Raw genomic sequence first — 13,999 nt, forward strand, 5'->3', positions numbered from 1 at the left:
CCGCAGGGTAGAAAAGGGTAAAAGGTGGTACACTACAAGCCATACACCATGAACTAGCAACAACAAATAATATGATTTTTGTAATGTGAATAGCAGCACATATTTGGCTTTGGAATTGATTGTAAAAAAAATATCAATTTGGCCCAAATGCAGGGGCAGCACGCAATCTTCATAAGAGTTAATACGTTTTTTCATCAAATGGTAATAGACTTGCTTTGACCAATAGATGTCAGTAGCTCACTGTTAATCTGACCAATTTGTATCAGGCTCTCATCCAGGATTAATTTAAAACTGGACAAATTTCTGAAACGTAATATAGAAAGACTATAACAACAAGAGTTAAAAAATGGATGTAGAAAACAGCGCATTGTAAATTTGTCCAGGTGAAGAACAGTTTATGTTTATATACATACAATAGTCCCTATCATTCACCAAACATTCTCCCTGAGTGAAGAATCACTGCAAATGAAAACACATGGATCCACAGTGAATATTTGGTTAGTGTCAGACTCACCGCTTTATAAATAGACCTAATAAAAAAAAATTCTTGCAGAAAGAGTTCAACATACCAATAAGACCCTATAAACTATAATAGGGGTTTATTTATAAAGCAGTTAATCTGACCTTAACAAACATCACTTCCTGCCATGGAAAAGATATAGATCCACATAGAATGATTGGTGAATGACAGATTCACTGGTTTAAAAAAGTACGCCATAAAACAAAAACAAATGCTTCCAAAAGAAACAAAAATTCACCAAATGGCTTCCTAAAACAAAATCCCACAATGTTTAGTATGGATGGGACAGCAGCTAAAAAAGGGACCACTCAATCAAAAGCTTGCTTGTTGCCCTATCTAAGCCTGCTGTCCATATTTTAAATGTATTGTATTGCTTCATGTTTCAAAAGATTATTGTGAATGATGAATCTGCTCTTCGGTATGCAAGGTAGTCCAAGCTCAAATCAGTAGGATTCCCCTCTAAACTGAGCCTCATCCCTAATAGAGATTAGGAGTGAATACAGTTTCCAAAAAATCTATGATAATAACCAATAATAAACAATAATAAATTGGTTCTGTTTAATATGCAGCTACCCAATCATATTATTTCTCTTTCCACATCTAGAAGGCATGATTTGCTTAACTTGTTTTCTCAAATCGTGCTCAGTGTCATGTTTTTGTCATGAGACATTCTTTTGTTATGCAGATAGCATGTCTTAATGGGCAGGACATGGCTGGAATGCCAGGTATGTGGCATTGCTCAGTCTGTAAAGAGTTAACTGTCCCCATTGCAGAATTGTTAGTGTACTTTAGTGTACTCCTCCCTCTTCTTGCCAGACTGGTTTAACTAGGTGTGAGAAATTAGTCTTAACATATCATTGAAAAACACAGAAAAATGTATGTTTTGGGATCACTGGTAAATCAAACATTAATGCTTGGCTGGTCATTGACAACAGAATTTTTTCTGCTATAACAACAATTATCTAATTAAAATGATCTCTGAAAAATCCTAAAATTTTTATTAGGGTACAAAGTGATTACTGTGCAATATTAAAACAATTTTTTTCATAGCATAGCATTTGATGCGTTTAATGTTAACAGATGTCACAGAATAACTTTCCATCCTATTGACAAACCATTTTGCCAGGGGTAAGGTTCCTGGTTAAACGCCAAATCTTTATCCAGACAGCAATGTCTGTCTCCACAGTTTTCCCCTACGGACACACCCTAGTTCATCCTTATGAGTCTAGTTGCACTGTCCCAGCATTCCGTTGCCCCCAGGACTTAAATATGCAAGAGATGGTGCCTGAGAAGGGGCTAGGCTAAACAGACAACCAGGAAACCTTTGAGGTAGACAGGGGAAGAAAAAAAAGAGGTCCTAACAAGACATTGGTCACCAGAAGACAAATCTAGGGTGCAAGGCAGCAGATTACACACAGAAGATTGGGATCCAGACAAAAAGTCACAGAGTTTGTCAAGAAAAAACATGCCAGAGGTCAAACACAAAGGGTCAGTCAGCCCAGCAGATAAACCAAATCAATCAGAGGGTATGTGGTTGGAAAAGAAAAAGCCAGAGGTCAGCCCAGGAAATCGTTCAGCCAAGCAGATAATCCAAGGTTAGAATTTAGAAGATAATTGGTCAGGCAATAACTAACCAGTGAATTGTCTAGGTGGCAACAGGGAATGGTCAATCAATATCAAGTTTGTAGCAGAAAATTGGAAACAAAAGCACATCTGTGGACACTATGATTGTGGGCATGTGACTCTGAATACAGCTTTTATACAGGTTATGGACAACCAGGAATCAAGGTTTGTTGCTAGGGAGCTGAATGGTAAATCCATTGCAATGCCTGCCAGCATTCAGGGGGTGGGCAAGCACCGCTAGGAGGAACTTCCTGACAGCAGGGGTGCGGGTATGTGAATTATGCGGGTTGGGAATCCTCCTGGCCTGGCCTCTGGGAGAAGAACAGAGTGGCCTCCACACAAAGAGGTAAGTAAGCTGTCTGTAGTAGCTGAATAATACCAGGCCAGGGGTTATCGTTACTGATATTGCTTTTGAAATCTCTTGTTACTCTGCTGTTATGCTGAAGGGAGGGAAACATAATATATAAAACATAGTTGATCCAGAGGAAGGCAAAAAACCTGGTTCAACTTACTTCAACAGGGGAACAAATGCCTTCCTGATACCATTAAGGAAATCAGATGTTTTCTGGATCAACGATATTTCAGAATTGCTGACCCAGAACAAATAGGCATATTAGGAGATTAGGAGAAAAACTTGTCTTGCCTTGTTGATATTTCTGCAGTTCTGAAGCAAGCATGGCAGTTTTATTTTGGCAACTTATTTTGTAGAAATGGCAATTACCATCTTGAAATTGTTTAGAAGAGATGGCAAAAAACCTCTGCCTTTACTAAGATGGCCACCTCCACATTTTCCTCCAGAGAAACATGTAGAACAAGGTATAGTTAGTCAGTAATGGAAAATAATAGCTACAGGGGGATTACTGAATATACTAGGGTTAAATATTACTTTACTACATGTTTGCAAATGCCCTTAAATGACCACCAATAATTATAAACAATCCATTAAATTCAAAGAGAGCACATATACATGTGCGTTTATATGCATTTTCAAGCGTTGTGGGCATTTGCAAATCTCCATAGGCATGTTAACACTGAATAAACATTGCAGGCTGTATTTTCTTTGCAGCCCATTAGGGGACCCAAAGATGCTGACCAATTGTGTGTTTGGTGTCAACTGGCCAATCGAAATGAATGAAAATTTCATGCATAGACTTTTAAGCGTTGGAGAAACTGTCCATGCAAATTTAGTCTTATGCTGACTAGTTGGTGGGCCATTAAAAACAGGCACTGTCATTGACTGTCCTGTACCGGGTATTGGTAATGGTACATACTTTTTTTTAACAGTGAAAAGATAAGATCGCATGGCATGTTATCCCAGTGACAGGAACATAAATGCAAAAGATACGTTTGTAGGGAAACTGTGGTCACCAGGTGGGAGGGCACTAAGTTGGATTCTTAGATCAAAACATTTAACTGGTTTTGCAATGACTTTATGACCAGAATTTTGGACATGTGAGCATGTTGTTGGAAGGGAAGAAAATTAATAGGTGTGTATTCTAGTTTCCTTCCTGAACAACCTGTTATAAACGACTTGCTACTGTAAGAAAAAAGCAAAAAACATGATACTTGGCTGATAGTGGAGATTAGGCTAAGTGGGTTTACCATCTGTACAAATGAACAAAGTATGTAATGTATGGCACAATATTATGTCAGTTTTATTGTACATTACTCTTGACTGCTTTACTTTGTTTACTGTACAGTAAGGTACATACTTATGTCTTCTTAACTGTATATTACATGCCTTGACCCCTGCACTTTGCTGTACATTCCATACTCCTAACTACTGTACTCTGTATGCTGGCCTGTGTGTTACATATGCCTAACCCCCTATCCGTTGAAGTAAAGATGTGCATTTTCATACAGCTTCTTCTGCACTTCTACCGCTGTTGGAAGCTGAGGTTGACCCCAGTGCTAGTGTCATGTTTCTGTGTATCTGTCCATTCACTAAACATACCCTGTGATGATACATGCACAATCATAGAATCATAAACTGTGTTTTGTGAATTGACAAGCGTGCACAGTGGCAACAGAGAACAAAAATACAGCAATTGCTGTATGTCCAGGTACAAATATGCCGATCACAATAACGTTCAAAAGCTCTACAATCCAGAGGTAAGGAGCAAATTATGTATCTAAAGATATATAAATCATAGTGCCTGGAGTTCAGCTTTAAAAAAGATTTGGTTTTTCATATGTCTAATAATTATCACCAGGCTAGATTTTAACATCAACAAATGCATCTCTGGCTGATCAAACTACCTATAATGTATACCATGTAAATGGTATTGGTGTTTAGACCATGCACTCCCAGGTTCCAGCTTATATAGGAGCAGAGTGTACAATGAGCTTTTATTAGGCATTTGCAAATATTTTGCCTAGCCTCATTGTAGACTTGAAAGCACTCTTCAACTCCAAAATGTCTGGGTGTCAGACATTGAAGAGATATAGTAACTTATGGAACATTGTGTTGATACTGCCTGAAATGTAGCAATTTCCTGTGAACTCCACAGTGTCCAGTTCAACTTTGAGAACTGAAGATCACATTGACACGTGCTATTGAGTATATAAATGTTCTGTAGTCCTAACACACTATCGGTTGTTCCTTCATAAACCCCATACAGTAAGCCACTCTTAGCCAGAAAATATGCAAGTTATCCCAAGTTAAAAAAAGAACAACAAATACTATACTTAAGATGGGAAACTGCAATTTACTAAGGATTACTGTATTACATTTGCATGTATTTTCCCTTTCCTACTATTCTACCCAGTTCCCCTTTGCCCACAAAGTGCCACATGTTCTGTAGTACTCTATCACAAACTGACAAAGCCTGATCTAGAGAGAAATTTGAAAAAGAATGGCAACCTTGTAAAAGAGGAACAGTAGGAAAACCTGGAAAAGAGGGCATAGGAGAAGAGGGATAGTCTTTCAGTTGGGGTGCACAAGGAGTTCCTGAAAAGGAGCTCATAAGTCTTCCTGGAGGTTTGTCTGGTGATATGTAACACTGTCTGTTATCTTGGTTTCAATAAGTTTTTGTTAGATTTTAAAATATAAAAATAAAACAATATAATAATGGGAAATTAAAAAAATCAATGAACAAAGGAAGGGAGAGAAGGACAAAAACATGTCAACAACAAACATGAAATACATATAATACAGAACATCAGCACATTGAGAGTTCATAAATACATAAACTCCATATTTGTTTTAGTATCCATTGCTACTGATCTCTGGGAACCCCTAAAGGCCACCAAAGAACACAGAAATTACATATAGAGAAAAATACAAAAAAGAAGGGGGTATAGAAAAGAGGGGAGAGGGAAGGGTCGGGTTAACTGTCTGTTATCTTATAGCATCATCCACAAGTTTGACTTGTGTTATTATACCCTACACTTATTTTATTTTGCATACTGTTACTGTCCCCATATTTTTCCATATGCATGTAGTGTTCTGCTAATAAACCCATGAACTTTATTTCATTTTGCACACTATTACTGGCTCCATATTTTAACACATTACATATGCTGTCATTAGATTTCTTTTTTTAATACAAATATTTTCACTGGCTTATTTTTTTAACCAACTTTTTATTATAAATAATTGACCTAATTAAATTAATTCCATGATCTTTACTGTAAATAATGTTAGCGTGTAGAGGACCATGTGAGTTGGCGCTCTTAAAAAGTAATCTGTTCAATTTGCCAGATTTTCTACTCTTTTCCTGAATGTTCTCTTTATTAATATTTGTTTTGACTCGCAGTGAAAAAAGTTGGGAAAGCAATGTAATCCGCGTGTGCTCTGACACCATAGCTGAAAATATTTCTTCCTAGATGTTATTGTTCTTGTATTGTGCAAGAACAACGTGAGCAACACACCTGGATTGTACAGAATGGCTCAGTGCATGTGACTGTTCCTGACCTTACAGGTATGACTGTACTTTGTTACTTACTATAGATATTTTCCTATTCAGAGCAGATTACGGAGTCAGTTTACGCCTAAAAAGCCTGTTAATCAAGGCGGAGGTTGTTCTGAAATAAAAGCAAGCTAAATTAGTTTATGAACTTGATCAGAAACTTCTGTTTAAAAACAGTTGAACTATTTTTAGAAGCTTCTATAAGCTGGTTAGCATGGTGTCATTATTTTTAGGGCCCTTTTCTGGATTGGCTGAATGCATTGACCCACTTAAGCAGAGCACCAAGTTCAGTGGGGGCTGCTAGGGGCAGTGGGAGGCAAACTTCTATAGCTGCCCCTTTGCTGGATTGGCCAAATCAATGACAGTAGCTTCACTCAGCCAAATCTATTCAGCATCTTCTGGATTGGATGCACATTTTTTTTTTTTTTTGTAATGTGTGGTTTCTAGGGCTGATTTAACCATTCCTGAGAATGGGTAAGGGGTACTATTTCTAATAAAGTTCTCCAAGACTGGGGAAGATAGACTATCATGGTAAAACCTGGGTGATTAAACAAAGCTGCAATGGATCTGGCCCAGAATTGAAAACATTTCTAAAATGATGGCATTTTTTTTTAAATCTGTTTCAGGTTTGCTGGATGACCCAGGATCTTCCATAATAGTCTATCTTCTCCAGTCTTGGAGAGCGTTTCAAAACTCAGGCCCAAAGTGTGTGTTTTTTTTAAATACACTTTTCTTTAAATTTAGTCGTAGAAAAAAGAATAAGGAAACTACATTTTACCATGTTTCTCAGCTTTTTTGGGGAAACCGCTGAAATAACTTTAATGGGTAAATGGGAACACCTAGTCTAATTAAACTGACCTGAGAGGCACAAATTGCTCATTGATCAAGAAAAACCTCGGCAACCTCTGGAGGAACCCTGGTTGAGAAACACCTTTTTAGCACATCCGGAAACTTTAGTATGAATGACTCAATTTACATTGTATTCATTGAAGGTAAAACTGTCTTTGGAGCCTATTTCAGTATAAGAGGTTTTCCTACGTTAGAATGTATAAATGTGTGAAAGTGTCACATTTAAAAATTAGAAGGAGCTAGGCTAAACAGACAACCAGGAAACCTCTGAGGTAGACAGGGGAAGAAAAAAAAGACGAGGTCCTAACAAGACATTGGTCACCAGAAGACAAATCTAGGGTGCAAGGCAGCAGATTACACACAGAAGATTGAGATCCAGACAAATAGTCACAGAGTTTGTCAAGAAAAAACATGCCAGAGGTCAAACACAAAGGGTCAGTCAGCCCAGCAGATAAACCAAATCAATCAGAGGGTATGTGGTTGGAAAAGAAAAAGCAAGAGGTCAGCCCAGGAAATCGTTCAGCCAAGCAGATAATCCAAGGTTAGAATTTAGAAAAATATTGGTCATGCAATAACTAACCAGTGAATTGTCTAGGTGGCAACAGGGAATGGTCAATCAATATCAAGTTTGTAGCAGAAAATTGGAAACAAAAGCAAATCTGTGGACACTATGAATGTGGGCATGTGACTCTGAATACAGCTTTTATACAGGTTATGGACAACCAGGAATCAAGGTTTGTTGCTAGATAGCTGAATGGCAAATCCATTGCAATGCCTGCCAGCATTCAGGGGGTGGGCAAGCACCGCTAGGAGGAACTTCCTGACAGCAGGGGTGCGGGTATGTGAATTATGCGGGTTGGGAATCCTCCTGGCCTGGCCTCCGGGAGAAGAACAGAGTGGCCTCCACACAGAGAGGTAGGTAAGCTGTCTGTAGTGGCTGAATAATACCAGGCCAGGGGTTATCATTACTGATATTGCTTTTGAAAATTCTTGTTACCCTTCTGTTATGCTGAAGGTAGGGAAACATAATATATAAAACATAGTTGATCCAGAGGAAGGCAAAAAAACCTGATTCAACTTACTCCAACAGGGTAACAAATGCCTTCCTAATACCATTAAGGAAATCAGATGTTTTCTGGATCAACAATATTTCAGAATTGCTGACCCATAACAAATAAGCATATTAAGAGATTAGGAGAAAAACTTGTCTTGCCTTGTTGATATTTCTGCAGTTCTGAAGCAAGCATGACAGTTTTATTTTGGCAACTTATTTTGTAGAAATGGCAATTACCATCTTGAAATTGTTTAGAAGAGATAGCAAAAAAATTCTGCCTTTACTAAGGTGACCACCTCCAAATTTTCCTCCGGGGAAACATGTAGAACAAGGCATAGTAAGTCAGTAATGGACTCCTTAACTCCACGATGCTCACTTCTGACCAAAAACTTTTAACCCTAAGCTGTCTGCTCCCTATCTGCCCAGTCATGTCTGTTTGTTGTGTATAATACCTGCCATGTGTTGTTTCAGAATTGTTAACAATGGTTAACAAACAAAATCAGGCCATACAATTCAGGAAATATGAGGCCCCTTATATTGGGACACTGTAAGCTAGAACAGTTTTTGGGGGAGTTGAAAACTGGTTTATATTATGGTTGACAGTTATAGGATGCAACATCATAAAGGGGGTACATATAAATAGAACTAGAAAGCTACAACACACAATGGAGTGTTAGAAATGTACATATTTGCTACATGTGGACTTGGTCATATTTGGGTATTTCCCCATATTTCCTTAGATCTCTCTTATTTTGGAAGGACCCCTTGGTTGTCTTTGTCCCCCAGAAGCCAAATAGTTGCTAATTGCATAGTGAACTAAATGTTCATCTATGACAATAGTGGCAAACCTATGGCATGCGTGTCAGAGGGGGCACTCAGAGGCCTCTCTGTGGGCGCACGCTCCCCACCTGGCTGGCCTCCCATTGGCTGTCCTTCTGTCAGCCCATGCTGGCTGCAGAATTTCCCTTCTCCTTCTCCGGAGTCATCAGTTAACCCTCAGAATACAAGGCTGTGAGGAGGAGAGGCAGCTGATTTGTATTGAAGCTGATGTGCCTTGATCCAGCATTGAAAGGGTGAAAGTACAGAGGGGGAGAGGGAGGGGTAAGCAGACATGACAAGGGGGGGAAGGGGGTCTTGTATTGCTCTCTCCTAGTTTTGGGAAGTACAGTATGAAAGCTGAAGACACAGACCACAGCTACACAGCCCAGGGACAGGAGTACCAGTCTGCTATACCCAGTCAGGACCAGGTGAACACAAAGCTTGTGGTAGAAGGTAAATGCCTATTGAATGTAATGGGAACCTTGTAACTGTGTGTTGTTGTCCACAGTGCTTTTAAAAAAATTGTGTGCAATGTTCTGCATTGCTATACAATTGGCATGCGTTTAGTAAAACTCCCTGCATGCATGTAATGTGAGATATATATAATATTATTATTATTATTATTATTATTAAGTCTGCACTCTACTAGAAAGATGTTGATCATTTCTGTGTGGTAACCTGCACTGTGGTGATGGCATCCAGCCTAGATGCTTTTAAAGCTACGTACACACTTCCAATTATTATCGTTGGTAAACGAACGACGAACGATCCTGCACGATATCTGCGAACGATCGTATAGCACCGATCCTGTACATACAGATAACGACACGATCGTTCGTAGATATTGTACACACAATAGATGCGATCGTTTGAATGATACAGGAAGTTACGTGCACCACAGGAAGTGAGCGAACGTTCGTTCATCATGCATGCTCAGACCATGGACGATCAATGAACGATCGTACACACGAACGATGGTCAACGATCGTCGTCCAATCCGATCCGCCGGTCCGGTCGTTCATTTCCAACGACTTTCCTCGTTCGTCGGCGTCGTTGGTTACTTTTTTTACGAACGATTTTTGCCCAATCGATCGTTCGTCGTTCATTTTGAACGATAAAAATTGGAAGTGTGTACGCAGCTTAAGAGGGGATTGGACAAAATTCTGGAGGAAAAGTTCATCAGCGGTTACTAGCCCTGATGGATATGTGCTACCTTCTTTTTATAGATGTAGTCACTGTGAGATACAGGAGCTAGACTAGATGGGCCATTGGCCTGATCCAGCGGGCTCTTCTTATCAGGTTTATCAGTCATATCAGGTTTATCAGTCTTATCAGGTTGGTGCTCATTGCTGGTGTCGGGTTATAGATTGATTCTGTCATAGAGAGCATCCAGTACATGAAAGGTTAGAATGTCATTGCATAGCAGCAGGTTGCGTTTACCTGACATCACAGGCATAGGTTGGGATAGGTTGGTGTGCAGTGTTCAGCTCTCTATGGCCTGTGTGTGTGCTATATGAGAGGATAGGACAGACATGGCACTCATTGTACTGGGATTGTCAGGGGAAACTTTGTAATGGTTGCTGTCCATAGGAACCAACCTGGGCTCCTGCTAATGGGAAAATGGGAGCTTGTATGAATGATCGAGGTCTGCATGCCTCCTGTGTATGGGAAATGTGTGCTACACCTCCACTTCATTTTATTTATGCAAATTCCCCAAGAAGTAGGTCCAACACATTTTAACTGCTGGTCAGTGGAACATTGCTCCCTTGCGCTGGTGGTCAGCAAACTCAAAAGGAACCCCAGCTAAAAATCACTGTTGATTCAGGGAATATCAATTTCTTTCGTGTTAACTAATAGTGTTAGCTATTTTTGTTATAGGGATAGATTTGTATTGGGTGCTTTATTTTTTTTTTATTTTGTGTTTTTGTAGACTCCAAGCCTTGAACACCCAAAAATGAATACAGCAAAAAAAGCAAAAACAGATAGTAGAAGATCATTCCAAGAGGCCTAGACAGAGTCATTTTGAGTGATTAAACGCAATTGGAAAGCATTATGTATTCTGTGTAATGAAAGTGTTGTGTGTTGCACATCAAGTGTCAAAAGGCACTTTGATACCAACCACAAAAGTGTTGCCAAACTTGGTGAAACTGAAAGAAAAGAGTTTCTTGAAGGGAAATTGAGGAAATATCATTCCCAGTATCTAAGTTTTTGCAACTATCTTTAAGGAACAAATCATCTGACAGCTGCCAGTTTTCAAATTTCACTGTGCATAGCAAAACATGGTAAGCCCCCCTCTGATGGGGATATTATGAAAACGACCATGTTGTCTGGGAGTAATTCCCTTTTTCATGATTTCCCAAACAAGGATAAAATTATTCAGTGCATCTCTGAGATGCCACTTAGCAGAAATACCGTTAATGATCAAGTCCAGCACATGGTAAGTGATGTTAGTCAGCAGCTCACCACTGACTTACAAAAGGCAGCCTGTTAATCCATGGGCTTGGATGAAAGCACAGGTACAAATAATCATGCAATGCTAGCAGTCATTTTGCTTTATAGTGTTGGTGACACCATGAGAGAAGAACTGGTGAAATTGGTGTCTTTGCCTGAAAGGACACAAGAGATAGATGTCTACAATGCTGTGATGGACGCTTTTTTTGTCACAAGACAAGACTAGAAAAAAATGGTTTCAATAACTAGTGATGGGGCACCTTCTATGTGGGGGCAACATCTGGTTCTTTCTTAAAGAAAAAAACATCAAGTCATTCAGTTCCATTGTTTTATACATCAAGAAGCTCTTTGTGTCAGGGAAAGCAGCAAAAAGTTTGACTATTTCCTGAAAGATATCACAAAAATGGTGATTTACATTATGGCTTGTACTCTGAATTTTCCACAGTAGCTGCAAAGGTGAACAGATTTTTACAGATGGAGACAACCCTGTGAGCAACACTAGAGAAGATAGAAGGGATGACAAATGACAGCACAGTTAGTTCTGAAAATGAAACCCTTAAAGTGTGGAATTCTCTGCAAAATTATTTAAAATCAATGAAGGCATTTGGGTTTGCTTTCCTTACTTTGTTTGGATCATTTTATGATCAGCTTTGAATTATGTCAGTATGAACCAAGGTTAGACAAATGAACCAAGGTTAGACAAATGTTGAGTTAGATCTTACACGTTTTTTCCAACAATAGTCAGCCATCATATGTACATCCCTACTACCCTGATACTGCCCTTCCATGACCTTCACATTTTAGTGGAATTGTTCACCTTGCTCATCACTGACTGCACCAAAGTTTTCCAGGAAGTTAGAAAGATGGCAATTCAGAAAATGTACCCCGTTGCTCATATTGCAACCAAGCATTTTGTAGCTCCCCATGAGTTTCTGGACAATTTATGTGTAATTATTTGCTTGTGTTTCCCTGTTTCATGTCCAGGGAATAATATATTCTTTCTATCAACAAGTGGCTCATGTAGAATGTTTGGATCACCTGGTTGTAGGGCAGATCTTGGAGGCCAATTCCTTTCCAGCCAATGCCTCTCACAAGCTCTGCTGTCCCACATGCACAGAAAACAGGGATACTTGGTATTTTCACATTGCTGACCAAGAAGGAAGCAAACCATTTGAAGGTGAACGCAGATGACCAAATTATGTTGGTGATATTGCAACAACTCAATGACTTTCTCTATGTCTGCATATTCTTCACAAAGAGAAACTGAATGACCAATCGGGACTGACCCAAATATATTGCCATTGTGAAGGAGGACACACTTTAAGCTCCGCTTTGAGCTATCAATAATAGTGGTCATTCAGCTGAATTATAGATTGGAATTCCCAATTCCTCCATTAACCCAGGTATGTTATGTCAATACACAAAGCCACTGTCAGTTCTAAAGTACTACAGAAATGCAATTTCTCTGGTTCGAAAGTATGATACCTTTGTTCCTTTTTCAAGTAAGTTTTTTGCACGCAGTCTTGATGCTAGGAGTTCTGAAGCCTCTTCGATAGGCCCAAATCACGTGCCAAATCACTCAACTCATGCTAATCAAATCCCTTACGAACAGAGTCCACTTCAATTTAAAACTCTTCATCATTGTTGTCACCTAGTTCATCACCATATTCATGTTCTTCAAGAGAGGGTAGTGTAATGAAAACCAGCACTGGAATTTCATCTGAGTGAGCCACTGAACGTATAGCCAATGGTAGACTAGGATACTCTATGTTACATTTATTTTTCTTGTTATGTTCTGAAGTTTTCACTATACAAAAGTCACTGTCACTGAAATGATCCCCTGGCTCTCGCCAAACCATAGGTATACCAATGGCATCCTATTACATGTTTCCTTTGTCCACATCCAAAAACCCTCGACACACTGTTTACACACCTTATGAGGGGCCCAAGACATATCTTGATCACCAAGTTTAACTTTGAAATATGCCAAATAGGCTTGCTCTACAAATGTGCTGATGTTCGCCCTTTGACTGGGAATGGTGAAACTGCCACAGATGTAACAAAATGTATTAGGGTTGTTTAGGCACTTACGATGAGAAACAGCAGAGCCAGGCATGATCTGAAAAAAAGGAAATACGTGTGTAAGTAGAAAAATTAACTTTGCTTATTCATTACGTAGAGCAGCGCACAACCTTTGACCACACTGTCTTGAGTGTAAATGAATAGTCTATACCAATCCTCGCTACAGTAATCGCATTATTATAAGTGGTAGAGAAAAAAACAGATGTAATAGAAGTAAACTAACTGTACTTTCAGAATCAGCATACATATTTCAGTGTAAATAGTCTTAAAAATTGAAGTCAACAAAAAATGTGTTCAAAATTGTTCCTCAGTGTTATCAGTATGCATACAAAAGACAAAAATCACAATAATTGTTCAAAAGCATGGCAAATGTAAACTTTTACTTTTCAATAAAAAATTGTTTGTATCATTGAAAGCTCTGGTATTGTGTTTTTCTTTTAGAACACAGGATAATAATGCATGAGTTGTTTTTTTCCAAACTAAAACTTCAGTATTTAGGTTAAATTGCCGTGTTGGCACTTCGGCATCACTGATCTATGACTACTTGTTATTCACCACATCTTTTGTGGCAGCTACATTTGCTACTTTAGTTACTTAAGGGCAGGCACTTTATCTTCTAGTAGCCAGCATTCTAGGAAATCCTCCCAGGAGGGGCAATTCCCAATATTTTTCAGTTCCTATACTGTATGG

General features: G+C 39.0%; 1 long non-coding RNA gene across 2 annotated transcripts; it reads left to right on the forward strand.

Annotated features, from left to right (window-relative positions):
* The first annotated feature begins 2,250 nt into the window (after positions 1–2,250).
* LOC140341132 (uncharacterized) lies at positions 2,251–13,718 on the forward strand. Of its 2 annotated transcripts, XR_011922820.1 has the most exons (3): positions 2,251–2,308; positions 5,902–6,066; positions 10,707–13,718. It is a non-coding gene; the product is annotated as an uncharacterized lncRNA (long non-coding RNA). The 2 variants fall into 2 exon arrangements; XR_011922819.1 differs by lacking the exon at positions 2,251–2,308 and having other exon boundaries at positions 5,596–6,066.
* Positions 13,719–13,999: the final 281 nt, after the last annotated feature.

The sequence above is a fragment of the Pyxicephalus adspersus genome, chromosome 11 (assembly GCF_032062135.1).
Source record: "Pyxicephalus adspersus chromosome 11, UCB_Pads_2.0, whole genome shotgun sequence".
Classification (NCBI taxonomy): Eukaryota; Metazoa; Chordata; class Amphibia; order Anura; family Pyxicephalidae; genus Pyxicephalus; species Pyxicephalus adspersus.